Source organism: Toxorhynchites rutilus, chromosome 3 (assembly GCF_029784135.1).
Source record: "Toxorhynchites rutilus septentrionalis strain SRP chromosome 3, ASM2978413v1, whole genome shotgun sequence".
Classification (NCBI taxonomy): domain Eukaryota; kingdom Metazoa; phylum Arthropoda; class Insecta; order Diptera; family Culicidae; genus Toxorhynchites; species Toxorhynchites rutilus.
The window spans coordinates 77,498,877-77,516,290 of record NC_073746.1 but is presented as its reverse complement, the minus strand read 5'-3'; the positions used below and the strand labels follow the sequence as shown (position 1 = coordinate 77,516,290).

The window sequence follows — 17,414 nt, the reverse complement described above, 5'->3', positions numbered from 1 at the left end:
TACAGTATATGCTGTGTATGTGTTTGTGTGTATAAATGTAGTTGTATTAAATGTGTTCATTATTGATACTACGCAACAGTTTGTGAGTCTCGTAGTTAATTTATGTGTTCTAAGGCAGTTAAATGTAGTTCGATGAATTTTGTCAAAGTTTTTATTATGGCGTGATGGTGTTAATTTTGTGTCGCTTGGATTCAGCGGACAGCCTCAGACTTCTTCGCGTTTTTTTCCTTCCTCCATGTTTAGCACGAAGTATATGTGTGTTTATACGTCGCAGTGAATGTATCACCGCGGGAGAATCTGCAGGCTTAAAAATTCTGGTCATAAGCTGGCCACATCGTGAGCTAAGTTATTCTTTTCATTCTGTTAAACAGTTTTTTTTGTATGTTTGTTAGATGTATGGAAGTTTTTTTGACGTAGAACTACGTCTTTCATTAAGGGTGTCAAATCAGAAAACAGGTCACGTTTTTATGAAATAAAGTTAACGTTAATAACTATTTTTGCCGCGAACGGATTTTGGCGATTTACATAGCAAACGAATCGGAAATTCCCTAAGATTTGTTCAATATGCTATACATTAGAATCCCCTGGTTTGTAATTGGTTAAAATTCATGAAAACTTTAAGCGTTTCCATTTTCCCATACATTTGTTCTGTCCATTTGTGTGCTTTCCCGAACAGAGCTGTCAATAAAGAGCAACTTATCGACGATCAACGAAGGGGAAATCGTAGGATTTGAAGTCTCCGTGAATAAAAGAAAAGTAGAAGAATGAAGGGGAATACTTGCTTAGAGTATAAACAGTGGATCTCGCTCAGGCAAACTTTCATTCGGCATCGGACTGTTGAGCAATCCAGTTCACTTTGCTTTCGCTGCGCTTCGATCTGAGATTGGACCCCACCAGTGGTAATCCAACTTGGATATCGTCGTTTGGTTGTTCTGTTCGTTTTTCGCGTTATTCGTAACGTGTGTTTTTCTTCCCGCGTCATAAATTGGACGCTTCGGGTAGTGTGTGATGAGCAAGAAGAAGAGGCAGGCTCGAGCCCTGCATAAAACGAACGCATTGCCAGGGGCAATAAAGTTTCGAGGCAAGCGTCATCTAATGATGCACGCGATGTTGGTGCAGTGAAAAGCGCTCGCACTGATCCGAGCCTTCGCGAGTGTGACACCGCATCGAACAACAGCGAAGTAGGCGATTTCGGCGCGTCGGTCGAAAATGTAAACGCCGTTACCCAGGCAACAACCAAAGTCAAGCTACCCCCGCTGGTGGTGGAGGCGGTCGCTCTTGACTAACTCATCAGCGAATTCGCATCGATGGGTGTTACAGCAGAGTACAAGCTGTAATTCAGTCTTTTTCCAAGCAGTTAACATTGTTTGTTTTCCGTCATCATAAGTGCTTCGTTGGTGCCTTTACGAATGCATCAATGCATTAAACTGACGTTATGGCGAAGCAGGCGTTAAGGTTGTGGACCAAAAAATTATTTTGGGAATACCAAGCATATTGAATATCTTACTGGAATGTTATAAGTTATTCAGGTTCGCGTGCCAGTCGCAAAACTGCCTTCAACCAGGATTGCATTTGCGCTAATAATGATCATAATGAAGCATTACTACTGTTTTCGAGGTTGTTATTAACAAAAAGAGTTTATTTCGCTTGTTTAGTCACCAATAATGTAAATGTCGTTCTGGAATTTTGTATGTGATTAGGTTTCGCTTACCAGTAGCAAAACTTCCTCCACTAAGGGTGACAGCTGCGCTTCTCTCGAGCATGAGAAAGTAATGCAACTTTTTTCGAGGCCAGTAATTTTAACAGAAGCGTTTCTTTTGAGAATAGCGCAAAATGATGAGAAGTGTTTATATTCCTAGTAGTTTCAAGCCACCAATGTATGGCTCTGTATGCATGCTACGGCGAACGCTTGTTTGGCGCTTGGTTTACGTTGTACGAACGATGCCTAGAGGTGCGATTCCTTCTAGGCAATACTAAATAACATGTAGCATGATATTTGATACTTGCAAGTGTTGTCATTGTTGTTGTTTCCATGCGGTGCCAAAGATATATTGATGTTGAGATGAGATGTAAAATAATGGTTGCTGGTGTAACATGTATATAATGTTTCGTGACGTGCTTCATTCTGGGGACTTACTGTAAAGACATGTAAAGACAGATCGTTCGTTTTCTTTCGTGTGTTCGTGCTTCTGTGTATATAAAGTTTTAGAAGTTCCTGTTATTAACGAAATGAATACATTAACCCAGAGATAGTCCTTTAAGTTGAGATGAACTAGCTTAGTTTCAGTATTGTATCATTCGCCGGTATGGGAGTTCGGGATTGAATGATCTGCTGTGTTATTCGCGAAAGCGAGTTCCATTATTTTTGTCTATAGGCCATCAAGAAATTTTTCTTTCTGTCTTTTTGGTGAGTTAATATTTTTAATTTGCCCTTATCTTCGAAACGACGATAAAGGATATAAACATCATTATTTACTTCAGATTTCTTTGCAGGTAAGATGTTCTTCAATCGCGTTCCATCCCATAACGATTTTTTTGAAAATTTGTGAGATATTAGATTCATATTCTATTGGAGTTCTGTCAATGATTTTAGATCCACTTTCAGACTTCAGTTTCCTAATTCAGTTTTTAATATTGTGTTCCCAAATCTCATATTTCCTTCCGGACGGTCATCGATTTGTATGTTTACCTGTAGTTATTTATTGTATATGTGAATATAATTGTGCGATATTCATACACTTTGTTCGAAGGATGATGAAACTTCGATCATAGATTTTTTTTAAATTGTCTAAAATTCTAAAAGTACGTGCAATAAATTTTAACAACACAGGCTTTCTTTATCAGGATACCTAAAGATAATCTTTACTGCGTGTTGTGACAAGTAGAATTTTCAGAATTTCAATTCGTCGAGTGACCGATAATTAGCGTTTACATAATCACATCACTTACCACAGTGAATCCTGATTCTTACCTCCTCCCACTAACAACTATCCCTTCCATGATAATCGGTAGGGAACCACGCTATAGAGGCGACTCTTCTCGCCTTCAGGCGGCGGTTATCATACTAACATTCCTTCCCTTCCCCTGGTGACTGTAAGGACGTGGCCGACGTCGTTATTGACCATTTAAAGCTCGAATTACCGAAAATTGCACAACGAGAATGATTTACTAGTTCCAAACGTCATTCTGTGTGTTCTTTGTACAATTTGGTTGGTTCAGGTCAATCACGGAGAACACCTACGAATTGTACAGTCTGCCCAAGCTCAAGCTCAAGCTCTATATGTTCTCTACCATAGCGTCCTGGTCTTCAATTGCGTACAGTTCCTCAATATCGTTGCCCGTTTATTTCTCTAACGCACCGACAGTTGAGTTTGGGGTCCCGCAAGAAACTCGATCGAATCGCACTGGGCGACGAAAGTGTTAAACCGAAGGTGACTCCACTGAAATGAAACATCTTTCCATGACTGGAGCCCAACTGAAGAGTTGGAATATCGTTCTGGTACTGTTCTCATCCTTGAATCCTTATTTTTGTGCTAGTAGTGTTAGTAATCAATATTTTATGCGGAGGAAAAAAAATCCGTTGAAACTTCCACTTCGCCAATTCGGTAGAGTCATGCCTAGTGCTCAACACCCGCCATTTAAATGTTTACATTTAGATTTTTACATTTTTACTGCGGTGCTGGTCACTTATTTCAACTTCGATGCCGTTTAAACCCTCTTAAAGCAAAAAAAAAAAAAAAAAGACGGGTGGGTAATGTCGTGGACATAACCGGAGAGACGTGGGACCTTCTCACTTCCTTCCTCCACTTTTCATTCGGCGGAAATATCTTAATGCAGGACACCATCGCTGCCGCCGGTAACTGGTTGCTAGCAGACTGATTGTTGAATTGTAATCGATACTAAAAATTTAAACCACAGAACGGACAATGTATGCATTTTCCAGGTACATTGATTTTGTAGTCCGTGTTAGAAATACACAGCTCGGTGAGAACAAAAATACCCCCTACTTGCATGCATATTTGCAAAGAGGATTCCCACAGGTACATTGATTTTGAAGTCTGTGTTGGGGAAATCGTAAATCGGGCCAATCAAAACTTGGCAGTTAGGGCAGTTTAGATAACGCTTGACATTTTACAGTTATTCAACTGTTTATCTCATGCAAATAACATTTTATCAACTGTGATAGACGCGTAGAAATATTTCCTATCAATTGATGCAAACATCTTTCCGATCTATCAAGAAATGTTTGAGTTATAAGCATTCGAAATCTTTCATTTTTTCCTGCATGTTCTGTGCTTAGGTTTTCATTTCACCCCCAAATACTCCGATTAGACGTAGTCCCACGTCAAAAGAAGAAAAAGAAGAAGAACTTCGCTGCCAGGGTATCCTTAAGAATAGGATCGAAACAGTTCAAAAACAGTTTTTTATTGTATGCTCATCGTAGGATGGTAGATAATCCTTTGATCTTCTAGAAAATTCAAACTTTTTGCTCTTACAGGTTCTGCAAGAAATATAACACCATTTTAAGTTAATAATCAATGAACAAACTATGCCAAAAATAGACCGTTAAACAGAATGATATGATATCAAACGGAACAATTCATGTACAATGAAGAAGTCGAAAAGATTAGAAGTTGTTTTGAACACTTCTCTCGTAACAAATGTGAATCATAATAATGATATATTAGTCTTAACTTTTTCATAATTAAATACTTCTCTCAAAACATTTCATGGCCACTAACTGGATTACAACGAATAATTGTAGAAGTATTCCACACAATGTGAATCCGCTTATCAAAATCCAAAATCCGTACGAACACCGAACCATGGTCGATGCAACAAGCGGCACGTGAAATAATGAATAATAACAAAATTAAGTTATTTAGCGGAAGAGGCATCATAAATAAGCGCTCGAGTTGCATTTCAACGACGAAACACGATCCGACGAGGCAATGGAGCCAATGTGACACAAAGCACGGTTGGAAAATATATAACAAAAAAAACTACAGCCACACAATTCACGGGAGAAAGATCAATGGGGGGAAAATAAACAAACAAACAAACAGAGGACGAAAAAAAAAGTTTAAGAATCGTGAATATAAATCGTGTTTCGGCGGTGCATCCGATTGCCGGCGGATAGACGATGACGGCGGCGGTTACAGAAATAGCACTTCGGCCTGCCGTTCGCTGCTGAAGAGTCTTGTTCTCTTTCCGTTCGCTTTTTTTTTTGTATCGGATGGCGTACAGCCGGAACATAGATTTCTCCTTATCGTATTGCTCGAGCTCGGGATACGAGGTGCCCGTACCGTATGAATCTAGAACCCAGTGATTCTCAGCGTCATTGGCCCACACAAAACTCTTTGCTTGCGCCTTCAGTCGGGGCATGAATGTTAAATCTGGTACACACTTGAGTGTGTGCTAGAGAAGATAAGCTCACAGTTCGCGGTCGCGGGTAATATCGAGGAAAAGATTACAGCGAATGGCTCTCCTACTTCTGGGGATGATCAAGTTGTTGCTTACACCGCGGATCCAATTTCAATATTCCAAATAACACTGGAAAGAGTTTTGCGTTTAGACGTTCCACCTAAAGTCCCACTAAATACCGAGTGATAAATGGTCCACTGGGTCAGTGATAATTCTACAATGCCACAAAAACAAACCTCGTATGGCGACCACAACAAACAAAGGCTGACCACGAAGAGCACCACCGCAGATTACATGCCATGACAACCGACGCTTCCCCAGAATCGGACCGAAATTGTGTGGAATCTATTTCCTTGTTCAACTGTGTTGGCTTGGGGCAGTTAAACGGCACTCTGTTATTAGTGTGTCACTCCTCGCTTTTGTTTTGTTTTTCGTTCACATAGTTTTTTTTTCGCAAATAAAAAAAACAAAGCTGCAAAAGGTGCTGGCCAGCGAGGGCAAGGGCTGCTCACATATTTCCACGATAGAATGAGAAGAAAAAAGAACATCAGTAAGACCTATAATTTATAAATCCCCGCGAATGATTTGCAAGCCGCGCTGGGGTAGAATTCGATAAGAGCAATAAATTTTGACGATGATCATAAAATTATAGATTTCTGTGCGCACGGTCGGAACGGAGAACTCTTCGCTCCGTATTGCAATGAGCAGCAGCAACAGCAGACACTTGTCTGTTCGATCGTCTGTCCGTCTGTCTGTCTGTCTGCCAATCGATTGTATTTCATTTCTGTTCATTGGTTAAATCCGTGCTTTCCTTCTACGCTTCTCTTCCAATTTTTGTACAGAGCAATGAAATATTTTTCGTGCCCCACTAGCGACTAAACTATGGCGCGTCTTCTTGCCACCGCCGCCGCGTGAAGGAAGCGTTTATCAGCAGTTGCCATTCCGGAATCCAACCCTCCGTTCGGATCGTTTCCAGTCACCGAGCATTGTTACTAGTAGTGGGGAAGATTTGGCACAGCTTCGGCGATCGGTTGGCGTGTGTCCTTGAACTAGATTCGCTCCGTGAACATCCGAAAAAAAAACCCCGGGAGGGCGCAACCAGTGCGCGCTGTGTGAGTGACACGAGCGGCACCCCGGATAGCGCTATTTGGAGGGATATAAAAGCACTAATCCGATTGAATATTCAAAGGAATGGCATTCAGCATTAGTTTCCCCCAGCGGCCCTCTTTCTCCACCGTTTGCGACTTCTTTCACCCTGGTACAGTGAGAACGGAACAAGTGGATAGCGAATAAACATGAATGTGAAATTGATGGGACGAAACGGGCTTGAGCTTGAGTGAGAGGGCATAACCTCCCGGAGGGACAGTTGAATTCGAGCATAGTTCACTCAGTTAGGCGGTGTTTTGCATAGTTTGAATCGAAGATTACCATTTTTAGAAGGATACTGCGCAGCAATGTTAACGATGGTATCCGAGTGTCGTAATGATTATCACATTGTTCAATATGACCAATATGACCAATATTCAAAGATAGTTACAAGAAGTCGGAGGTGTCGTAAGTTACGGATAGCGTACGACCTCTAGATATGGAGGTTAACAGCCAATATACCGTCAGATCGCTCTCGGACAAGCAACTGAGAAGCTACTTAGCCTAGAGAATTGCGTAGTGGGCCCAGGAAAATCCTTCAATAGCTCCTAGTAGAGCGAGTAGACGCGGCTATAAACTTCTTAGCTCAAAACCTCAGTGCGTCTGTTCTCCAGCCGGCTGCGGAATGAACTGTTTCGCCAGCAACACGCAAGAGGGCTGCCATAGCTACCCTATTAGTGTAGAATGGAGAAATTTTATAACTTCGAACAATCAAGAAAAGAACGCAACAAGAAGGTAACGACCTAAATGACGAATTGGAAACTCGGCACTTGGGATTGAACATCACTGAATTTCCCAGATGGCGACAGTATCCTACTGGACCGGCTTGAACCTCGCTCTTCGGTATCGTTGCACGAGCTTTTCCGAGAAAAAATTTGAAAGAAAATATGGAGGGTGTGCGGCCGCAGAGCCCAGCCACAAGAGGCTGTGTGTAGAGGATGAAAACCCGGTTTTACAATCATCAATGCACGTTGCCCGCACGAAGGAAGACCCGACACCGAGAAAGAAGTATGTTAGCTGGAGTTGGGGGGTTCTACGATAGCTGTTCGCGTAAGGACATTAAGATCGTCATCGGGGATAAGAACGCACAGATTGCAAGGGAAATATCTACAAACCGGTGATCGTATAGGCCAATCTTGACACCGAGACGAATGATAATGACCGATAAGCGTTATCTTTGTAGCTTCCGATGTTCCTGATTCGCCATATGGAGGTTTGTTTTTGTTTTCATTGACGGACTGAAAGCTGAAAGTCTCTTAAATAAAGACAAAAAAAAATAATAGGGTTAATCAGAGTACAACCGACACCCTAAGGATTTCCACATGAAGCAAAACCTGTTTTTGTGAGGTTTTTTTATGCGATTTTTGTTGTTCGATCGCACAAAAAATACATCAAGAATCTGATGTGATTTTTTTTGTGCGACTATTAAATTTTTTGTTTTTTTTTCTATCTTTAATATTTAAATATTTCATCGCTCTACAAAGGGACTGTGTCAGCAGCTTTGTTTTATTAGTTTTAAGGTGTCAGTCGGAGCTTATTGGAAGGAGCAAAAAGTTGATTTTATGATTTGCGCGATTGAGTAGACCGCTTATTAAAGCGAAAAAATCGATGTTTGATCACGAATGGAATAATTAGGATTTGGGTTATCTTCTTGAGGTCCCTATCCATCGCATAATTTTTTTTTTCAAATTGTGTAGCAAACACTATTTTTTAAAGCTGTTGATGAAGTTTTGCACGATTTTTTTTTGTGCGGTCCCTATCCCCCGCACAAAAACAGGTCTACCTGTATTTTCAAGACCTCCCATGTTTCTTCGACTTCAAATCATTACAGAACCTCTCTTCAACCTTTCATAAACCATTTTACAATATCTTTTGATAATTTTTTAAGTAGAACTCGATTTTTGACAAATTACAAAAATTGATGTTTTTATGTGAAATAAATGGGAGTACGGATGAGATCGACACCCTGTCGGGTAAAACCGGCATCTCTAGAGAAAGGAATGAAAACTTATCACAATAATTTCAAAGTATTAAGAGAACATCTATATCAGGGGTGGACACACTTTTGGGCATCACGGGCGACTAATTGTTCAAATGCTAGGTCTGCCAACGTTGCCTGTAAAAGTCATTTAAAATTGATTTAGTACCAGACGTTAAAACAAAGTTTTAGTCCTCCGTTGCTTGCGTGCGAAATCATAACTAGTATACTCGCTCACGATGTCACAATCTATGCGAGTCTCTGTATTATGACTATTGTGTATTTTTAGGCATTATTGGTTTAGGTAATATAGATATAATTAAATGAAAAAACTCCAGAAAATATTTTTTCTTCAACATCCTTCATAACTATTAAATCATTTAATGCAGCCTCCTCAAAACAATTTATTCTCGGTCTGTGAGACCTTTTGCTCGAGTATAGTAGGTTTAATAAATGGAAAAACATAGGTCATAGTAATAAATATCCAAAGATAAATTATTCTATTAAAAAAAAATATCGATTGTTAATTGATAAGTAATACTATATTTTCTGTTATGTCTCATCAATCAATATCGTTATTTTTTTTTTAAAGAAATTGTAATTTTTTATGTTCATGAAGCATTTGTTTTCCATATAAATACACCTATGATCAGAGATGCCAAACTTCCTGATTTTTTAGGATTGCCCAGACTGTTTAGCACGTTCCGTGACATCCTGACAAACACTCAGTTTTACCTGATTTTTCAGAAATGTTCCAGATTTTCCATGATTTTTGTACTTTTTACCTTTTCGGAATGAAAATTATCCACAAAAAATATATACTAGAATTCCTGTCAAAGTTTTCTTGATTGTAAATAACGCTTACAATAAATTAAATCCTCCTGATACAATTATGTACCTAACTTTTTCATGAATATGTATAATCGTTGCAAATCGACTGAATAAGTTTTTCCCAAATAAGAGAATAAGTAAAAATCCTGAATTGTTATCACTACGCACAAATATTTCGAGGCTTTTCAAAACAGTGCTAGATAATTCAATGAAACCTGATAACTGACGAATTCAAGAGATAACAACATGAACTTGTATGATGTGTATGTACGAGTAGTCGCAAAGTTATTGATAAAAGAGTACGTTTAGGAGTGTAATATTACTCAAGAGAAACTGTTTAAATTCAAAGCCGATATCATAAGATTTTGTGTAAATGTTATACAAAATCGTCAGTTTCAAAGCAGGTTCAACATTTATGCTAAAACTATAGTAAATATTCCGTTAATCGAATCAAGTATCATAAAAATTTAGAAAAAAAAACAACAAATTATCCACTGCTGATATACTTTCCTCATTTGGTGAGTTAAAAATTGATTCCAAAGTATGGACGATGGATTTCAAATAAATTCTGAATATTGATCTCAACTTATTGTATGTATGCTGTGGATTTTTGGAAAAAGATATAAACAGCCATCATATCCCTGCAAAATTCCCCAATAGTAAAAATTTCAACTCTATGGCTCTATACGAGAAAACAAACATGTTCCGGGAGGATATAATGTAAGTCTGTCTATAAAGATAATGCTTTTGTTTTCCCAAAAATCGGCACAAACTTTCCATACAATCCAATATGTGCTATCCTGATTTTTATTTTCATTCTTCCTCATTTTTGAAAATTATAGTTGGCAACCCTGCCCATGATGATTATTATATTCCTCAATTACCTAGAGGTATAAGAACTATATATCGTAAATATTGGTCCCTATTATGTAAATTGAATTACTTGAATTGTGTAAATCGAACAGTCGATTCGATCCCTCTAAATATCACAACGAGCAAATTTTCATATTTTGTAAATCGAAAGAATCTTATCGAATCGAGTTATTTCTCGAACGTCATCTGTTGCGAAGTGCATATTTTGAAACGTTGAAATATCAGGGATGCAACGAGCAAACCAAACAGCTCGAGAAATTATGCCGAGAGCATTCACCCGACTTCATTTGTAACAGCAAAATAGAGCTAACAAACAAAATTCTCTCCTACTAGAATTATATAATAGAGCCTAATGTTCAATTATAGAATTTTCTAATTTATCATTCATCAAGAAATCTACACAATCAATTCACTAAACTTATCAAGAAATGAAAATAACAATACACCATTCAAACTCGCATTCGCAGTCTTCAAAGGCGAAGTTTTTTCAAAAAAATTATTTTCATTGATTTTCGAAACTTCATGCCGGATGTTTCCAGCATTTTTAATTGGTCATTTAACAAATGATATGTCTAGAAAAAATATTGTTGAAATCGTCCTAGTGATTTTTTTTTGCTTTATTACTAGTTAAGGTCGAACAACTGGATGTGTAAATATAAAATAACTAACAATCTGAAAGAATTAATAGGGGGAGCCCTGTCTGGAAGGTCGAAAAATAATGAATTTTAGTTATTTTTATGTTAGGAATGTAGATCCTGAGATATCGAGACCACCTACTAAAAAAACATGGTTTCGAGAAAAACGAGTTTTAAAATTCGTACAGCAATACTATATCTATTGAGGTGATCTCATACTTTTGGCTTTAACATTCCAACGAAATCAAATATCGAAAAACCCTTTTAGGACAACATTCTGGGTGCTGAGCATGCCTCCCAACAATGCAAAAATATCGATATTTTTTATCTTCCAGACCGATGTTCTTCCTTAAACGGGAAGTATTATCGATGAAATATATACTCTTACAACTAATATGTTTTGTTGATGTTAGTATAGACACCTTACAAAATGATAACGGCAAATGATGAAGGGATAATCAATTCACTGCGTTTGGAGGTGACACTATCCTAGACCATTCGTGGGGCGCCTAGGAATACCTTCGCAGGCGACCGGTAGACCGCGGACTACCTTTTGGTCACCCCTTACCTATATACTACCTGGGCGCTTTAAAAGGGGAGAGAGGAGATAGGAGAGATATTTGCAAATTGTGTACAATTGGATTGCTCATATGTTGAATGATAAAAAAGCAAACAAATTCATGTATTTCAACAGAAAGAAAAAGCTGTTCACAGATGGCTTATTGAACTCCGCAGCTCTGGCTCGCTGATGTTTCACGTTGTTTTTTTTTCTGGGCAATTCAAAAGCCAGACGAGAAGTTCAAGCAGGTGATGGATAAATTCCTGCTCCTGCTTACACATGAGAGTTTTTTAGTTTTGATTGGCTTGTGCCATCGGATTGAAATACTCGTACCTTTTTTTCAATCAAAAATATCTCTTTATTAGAAGGTCCTAAAGGAATGATCTAGGAATAAAACGAAAGCTGTTTAAAAAGTTTGCTTGGATTTTCTATTGAATTAGTTAGCGAAAAATTGTGTTAGAGGCCCCGCAGACTGCATACTTTCAGTATACTAGAAACCTACATTTTCAAAATTATGTATAAAATATATCTATATTTAGAGGAACCTTCTTACGTAGATCTTTCACGAAGTTGCAGCCTTTAAAAAACAACTCAAAAATCACAATGTTTCCAAATGTTTCTACACTGTTTTGTCGAGTGTATTTTCTTCAGCAACTTCCGGTTACAGAGCAGCATTGCATTTAGCTTGTAAAAATTGTGGTCGTAGGCTGGCTTGTTGGGTTTGTGTATGGCTATTAATATAATATTCCTGTAACATCGCGGAAAATTGTTTAGCTCAGGACATTTTTTCGTGTGAATTCAGTAGAAGTTTTTGGCAGAATTAGTTTATTCATTCCAAGAACCGAATTGTTGCACAAATCAGAACTTTACAATCGAAAAATGTTCATGATATTTTGAGATGGAACAAGGAACGTGTAACTACATTTTGAGCTGGAAAGAGGTTTGAGCTCCCGAACTGTCCAAGTCTGTGATGCACAACTGTTCACCCATCGATCCGAGAAGCTCTGATATCCATTAAGGATCGTAAATCTCGCATGAGTCTCAACAAATAATTCTAACGTGAGTCATGGTCCGATTGGGAGAATATTACGGAATCTGATGAAAGTAAATTCAGTTTATCTTCATCGGACAACCATACATCCTAAAATAGTGAATTTCAATGCTCATGGTTAACTTCATGGTAATCTCTCATATGTAAGAAATTTATTATTGATGGGAAATTTATTTTGGTTGCTTCAATAAAACAGGTTCGGTCCAATACGCTGAACTGGAGCTGCATTCAAAATTGTAGAAAGCCAATATGCTCCCTTAAGCCAACAAAGACATTCCACAGGGGCGGGGTTTTCAGTAAGACAATGACCCCAAAAATACTTCGAAGCTGATCAAATTCAGATTCTCCAATGCAAATGTATTGATTTTAAAGTGGCAATCGCCACTATTGCTGGCTTAAAATCAAGCAATTCAAGCATTTACGGAAATGGTTTGAACGGCGTATTTGCGGTCCAGACAAACTCATGGTCGTAATCGAACAAGGATGGTTCAAATTATTAGTTTTTACGTGGGACTACGTCTAACCGGAGTATATGGGGGGTAAAATGAAAATCGAAACACAGAACATGCAGGAAAAAATGAAAGATTCCGAATGCTTCTAACTTGAACATTTCTTACTGGATCGGAAAGATGTTTGCATCAATTGATACGGAATATTTCTACGCTTCTATCGCAATTAATAAAATATTATTTTTCATTAGTTAAACAAAGAGATCGGATCCCTTCTTAAGAATAAGATGAAATGTAAATACATATTAGATATAAGATAGGTTTAAGAATTGAGTGTGATGAGTGTGATTGAGAGTGTGAGTGTGATCATTGTCAATATATCCTCATATCCCCTCCTTTTCCTGAAGAAAATATGTAACCCTTCTAAACTCGAGTCGACCGCGAGTAATCGGTTTCCTATATTATTAATATTAGAATTAAGGAAAAATGTATATATACTAGTAACAATACAGTAAGGAGTTCGGCTCCTTTAAACCTATGTAACTGAGCCTGTAAAAATAAACGATTTAAATTTAAAAAAAATATTAGATAAACAATTGAATAACTGTAAAATGTTAAGCGTTATCTAAACGCCCTAACTACCTCGTTTTGATTGGCCCGATTTACGGTTTCCCCAACACAGCCATCAAAACCAAGCAGCCTTGGGGAAATCGGCATTGTAAATACATGAAAGTATGGGGACTTTTGTTCTCACCGAAATGTGTTCCCTAACACAGACTTCAAAACCAAGCAGCGTTAAAGAAATCGGCATTGCAAATACATGAAGGGCGGGGGTATTTCTGTTCCGACTGAAATGTGTTTCCCTAACACAGACTTCAAATTCATGGAGCGTAAGGAAATTGGCATTGCAAATCCATGCAAGTCGGAGGCATTTTTGTTCCGGCTGAATTGTGTTTCCCCAACACAGACTTCGGGGCCAAGGTGTCTGAGGAAATTGGTATTGCAAATACATGCAAATCTCAGAACAAATCCGAATCTGTCGGGACGAAGATTATCCAGCATTCTACTGATTTTTCAGGTTGAGGTTGTTTGATGTCAGACGACGTTAAAGGGGTCACAGAACCACAGAAATAATCGATTTAATCAGCATTTTATTTCTTTACTGTCTTCCAGTTTTTCTTAATTATTTAATACGAAAATATTGAATTTTATAACAAAATGGAAAATTTCGGAAGACTTTGATACATTAATTTATTTTGAATACTCGCCATGATTCGTGACGCCATGAATTAAACCTGTTCCACTTTGGGCAATATTCGTACCTGAAAACAAACAAAGAAAACGTGACGTTTAACGCGTTTTGCATCGTTATAAGGTAAATGATTTTGGTTTGTCCAGTCGAAAATATGATCTTAGTTTGTTCAATTTTTTGAATGCTCTAATTCAGCGCACCCGTGTCAAATCAGGTATTCGAATGTTTCAAAACATATAAATAAAATTATGTTTTATAGTATATTTTAACGAATTCACATGTTTTGAAGGATTATAATTCCACCTTCTATTGGTGTCAATGCGCCCCTCATCTGAGCTAACTCTCAATCAATCACCAGATGATTATTTGGTATGCATTCAGACCTTTTCTGGATTATAACACTTACCAATATTGTAAACATCATGCTTGCACACCATTTGTATAAGATTTACTTGGCTAAACTATGTAATTAATGCATTGCGATGACCTCAATTCTGATCATGAGTTGTCCGATTTATTAATGTTGTTTTGTCCACATGATAACTATGGCAACCGCTTGTCGCGCTGCATTTTGGTTATAGTGACCTCCGCGCATAGCAGAAATAAAGTGTCTCTGTGTTGAGTGTGTTGAGGTGAACACTTTTAAAATGCCCAAGAAAAGACAGTATTCTGAAGAAAGCTTAGGTTATGAATGGATCAATATGATGACAGTAAACTAAAGCAATGAGAAATGCAACATGTACTTCTAAATTCGATTTTTTGACGTAGAACTACGTCTTTCATTAAGGGTGTCAAATCAGAAAACAGGTCACGTTTTTATGAAATAAAGTTAACGTTAATAACTATTTTTGCCGCGAACGGATTTTGGCGATTCACATACTAAACGAATCGGAAATTCCGTAAGATTTGTTTAATATGCTATACATTAGAATCCCCTGGTTTGTAAATGGTTAAAATTCATGAAAACTTGAGGCGTTTCCATTTTCCCATACATTTGTTCTGTCCATTTGAGTGCATTCCCGAACAGAGCTATCAATAACGAGCAACTTATCGACGACCAACGGAGGGGAAATCGTAGGATTTAAAGTCTCCGTGAACGAAGGAAAAGAAGAAGAATGAAGGGGAATACTTGCCGCGAGTATAAACAGTGGATCTCGCTGAGGCAAACTTTTGACAAACTCATCAGCGAATTCGCATCGAAGGGTGTTACAGCAGAGTACAAGCTGTGTGGCATAATTCAGTCTTTTTCCAAGCAGTTAACATTGTTTATTTTCCGTCTTCATAAGGGCTTCTTTGGTGCCTTTGAGAATGCATCTATGCATTAAACTGACGTTATGGCGAAGCAGACGTTAAGGTTGTGCACCAAAAAATTATTTGGGAATACCAAGCATCTTGAATGTCTTACTGGAATGTTATAAGTTATTTGGGTTCGCGTGCCAGTCGAAAAACTGCCTTCAACTAGGATTGCATTTGTGCTAATATTGATCATAATGAAGCATTGCTACTGTTTTCGAGGTTGCTATTAACAAAAAGAGTCTTGTTTAGTCATCAAGAAAGTAAATGTTCTGGAATTTTGTATGTGATTAGGTTTTGCTTGCCAGTAGCAAAACTTCCTCCACTAAGGGTGACAGCTGCGCTTCTCTCGAGCATGAGAAAGTAATGCAACTCTTTTCGAGACCAGTAATATTAACCGAAGCGTTTCTTTTGAGAATAGCGCAAAATGATGAGAAATGTTTATATTCCTAGTAGTTTCAAGCCACCAATGTATGGCTCTGTATACATGCTATGGTGAACGCTTGTTTGGCGCTTGGTTTACGCTTAGTTTGTACGAACGATATCTAGAGGTGCGATTCCTTTGAGGCAATACTAAATAACATGTAACATGATATTTTACACTTGCAAGTGTTGTCATTGTTGTTGTTTACATGCGGTGCCAAAGATATATTGATGTAGTTATGAGATATGGAATAATGGTGCTGGTGCAACATGTATATAATCGACTGTAGCCGAGTCTATGTCAATTTCGAAAAAGGCCACCGGAATAGCCTTCCAGGTAAATTTTCAATGCATTGACATGAAATAAATTGCGACATACGATTGTTTTGCGAGGGCAAGAATGAATCATCAATCAATTATCGTCAACTGATTCTACAATGAAAAAATCATTTCATAGATTATTCTACTAAGCAGTTGTTTCTAAAATCCGAAGGTATAAACAAGCGACTTATATAAAATAACAGCGTAGTTCTACGTCAACAATGCGGTCGTATCTTGGACACAACCTCCTATAGTTTTTCATTCAAAAATTATATTTTCTAAAACTGGACAAACCATGATCATTTTCCGGACGAACCATGATCATAATTTCTCTTTGAGGAAAATCGTTAAAAAACATAAATATTTGAATAATTTCAACGCCTTATGGTAGAATTAAGAACTAGAGACTTAGGGCTTTTCAACAAACCCAAACTCGTCTTGATTATATATGATTTTCATGAAGAAAAATCGATTTGCATTTATTAGTCGCGTGAAAACATCCTAAATTGGACAAACCAAGATCATTTACCCTAATATTGCGGAGTAAAAATATGGTTTAATAAGGTTTAATACATAGATTTCATGAAGTTTTAACATGCATTAAAATAAATTAATGAGAATATTATTTTTGTTTGTAATGTTATTTTCTTCATCATTTATGTAAGCTTTTCATTGGTTGAAAACGACTCAGAGGTTATAATTGTAAGTCCGATTCATTGAGTTGAGTACCCAGTGCCAGATGTAGAGAACGTCAAGAAAGGATGCATTTTTAATTATTTCTACATATTTCGTTTCAGCTTAACTCCGGGAAAAATGTTTTACTTTTAACAAGTGTGGTTCAAATTTGATCGGGTGATATTTCCATCAGTGAAACAGCTTTCATGCCAGAAACGTTTATTGATTATTTTTTTTCACGACACGAAAAATATCTTTTGTCTTTAGATAGAGCACTCCCACGCCAAATCAACCGAAAAAAAACGCAAATGTTGACGCGACTTTTTTAAAACTTGATACACACGATGGAAACTACCTTAAATCGCAATTTTCATTATCATATGACCAATTTAAATTACTACAGATTTTTTCAAAGGGCCTATTCAAAATCATTAATCTTTCTTTCAAAAATTTCTCAAAATGCGGATGTCTGATTAAAATATAATGTTCGACAAAGTTGTTGGA

The 17,414-nt window shown here is 37.6% G+C and overlaps 2 protein-coding genes across 7 annotated transcripts in view; one reads left to right on the top strand and one right to left on the bottom strand.

Annotated features, from left to right (window-relative positions):
* The window catches only part of LOC129775022 (LIM domain transcription factor LMO4), a 967,612-nt gene that overhangs the window by 395,432 nt on the left and 554,766 nt on the right, over positions 1-17,414 (bottom strand). The window lies entirely within an intron of this gene.
* LOC129773254 (uncharacterized) overlaps positions 1-17,414 on the top strand; it is a 55,247-nt gene that overhangs the window by 35,822 nt on the left and 2,011 nt on the right. The window lies entirely within an intron of this gene.